Raw genomic sequence first — 2,378 nt, 5'->3', positions numbered from 1 at the left:
ATAATTTAGTTAATCATTAATTAAATAATAAATTACTAATAAATTGAAAATTAAAAGAATAAAAATACTATAAAAAATACGGTAAGAAAGTTGGATTTTATCATTTTAAATTTGTGTTATTAATTTTAACAATTTATTTATTTTTTTAAATAATTTATATATGATAATAAAATATTTTTACTTGTTTAGAGTACAAATTTTACTATTATATTTGTATGTTCCTAATTTTAATTATACTTTTAAGTATTCTAAATAGATTTATTTTATTATATTTATTATATTATACGAGTATATGTTCCATCATGTAATTAAATAAAAATATATTTTTTAATAAAAAAATTTAATAACCAAACTAACCATTAATTATGTTGACAATGAGTGATCAACTGCGGAAAGAAGTATCGAGTGAGAGGATAGGAGATAGCGATAAAGTCAGCACTTGGGAAGGACAGCAAAGTTACGGACGACAAGTTAACGACCACGTTGGCGCTTCTTGTCACGATAGGGACGGCGATGTTTAGAAGGAGGAAGCTACGCGATGAGAAAAAATGGAAGAGTGGAAAGGTGCTTCAATCAAAGAAAGTGAAGTTTTGATATTTTAAGAAATTATATCATTCCTATCTCAAATAATAAATTACAAAATAATCTAACTATCGTTAAGATGATGACCAATTAAAATTTGACACATTATGAAGGATAACTTACATATTATTTTAAGGGGGTTTAGAGACTCAATTTTTTTCGGTTGACATTAGTTAATTTTTTAAAAATTATTTTATATATTTTAAATTTTAAATTATAAATTATAAATTTTTTTAGTTTCTAAATTTTGTATTATAAATTATAAATTAAAAAAATATATTAACAAATATTAACTAATTAAAACTTACCTCTCTATACTTATTCAATAATAAAATATACGAAAAGATAAATTGAAACAAAAATTTTGTAGCTGAAAGCCTGAAATTGTTAATCGGCAAAGCATTGTGAAGAGATCCCTTCACCCACCAAAAAGGAGAGACCAAAACGTTTTGGTGTTGTCCTATGCTGTCAACTTCACGCTTAGCCAACTATTGTTGGGATAGCTGAGGCTAGGATGGGCCTAGCATGATTGGCTCAATATTCAATGCAAGTATTGGATAATAAAAATGTAGTTTTTCTTGTTTGAAAATGATGGTAAATTTTGAGGTGGACCCATTACCAGCAAAATTGGCGGCGGAGCTTCATGCGGCACCAGATAGCTTCGACAATACAATGGAGGCAGCAAAGAGTAACAAGCGGCGGCTGCATGCAACGACGAGGAATGCAAAAGCAACATCCATGGCAGACAGAACCGGAGCCACTCAAATAAGTGAAGGCGGGATGAGATATGTCATCGTTTCATCAAAGGAAGTAAAAGAAATGGCAGGGCAGAAGGTAGCATGGAGGTCCCGTAGAGAAGATGAATTGGGGAGACTTTCTTAATTTTTGGTCAGGGCCAGCTTTTTGGCCCAAAGCCAAGACAGCAACTGAGGAACCACCAAACAGGCCACCGGATTGCGGGACAGGAAACACAGAGGAGCTAGTGACGATCTCATGAAGCTAACCCGCAAACCGTTGTACTCCCTGAGAGGGGTGGGTGTTGGTGGGGGGAAGACATGCAAATTGCTTAATGACTCTTGATTGGCGTTGCACCAATCAGGTTCTGGTTCTTTCTTTCCACGTCTTTACTTATGATTATTATGGCCTGAAACACTAAAGAATTATGTAGTGTTTATAAGCCAGATATTGTTTGCTTCTTTGAAACACGATGTAGTGGAAACTATTACAGTATTACATCTATGGGATTCACTTTTTCTACAGTTGAAGAAGCTGTGGGATTTAGTGGAGACATATGGATTCTGTGGAATACTGCTAAGCTTAGATTAAGTACGATGGATTCTAATCAGCAGTGCATTCACCTCCTATCTGATATTTATGCTAGTCCAAATGAAACGTTGAGAAAGGAGCTTCGGGAGAGTCTGTATATTTTAAAAAAAAAACAATAAAGATCCCTAGATGTTAATTGGTGATTTCAATGATAATTCAGTCGTAGCCTGAAGTTCGACGACGTTCTTTTGTGTAGCCTCCCATTCTTTTAAAGTACTTGCGGCGGCGGCGTTGTTCTTTGCGTCAGTCAGTGGCACTCTCCTAATCTCCCACTTAAGATCTGATATATCTTCTCTTCGATCTTCTACCTGTCTCTCTCAGCTTTCCCTTTCTAGCATTCGAGCTCCAAGCCTCTCATTCTCTCAGCTCTTCTTCCAGCTACCTCTTTCAGTGGCACTCTTGTAGAGGTCTTCTTCTTTGTCAGGTAATTTTTAAAATTTTTTCTTTTATTATTTAATTTAAAAATTTTA

This window comes from Arachis ipaensis, chromosome B03 (genome assembly GCF_000816755.2).
Source record: "Arachis ipaensis cultivar K30076 chromosome B03, Araip1.1, whole genome shotgun sequence".
Lineage (NCBI taxonomy): Eukaryota > Viridiplantae > Streptophyta > Magnoliopsida > Fabales > Fabaceae > Arachis > Arachis ipaensis.
Note: the sequence above shows the minus strand (reverse complement) of the source record.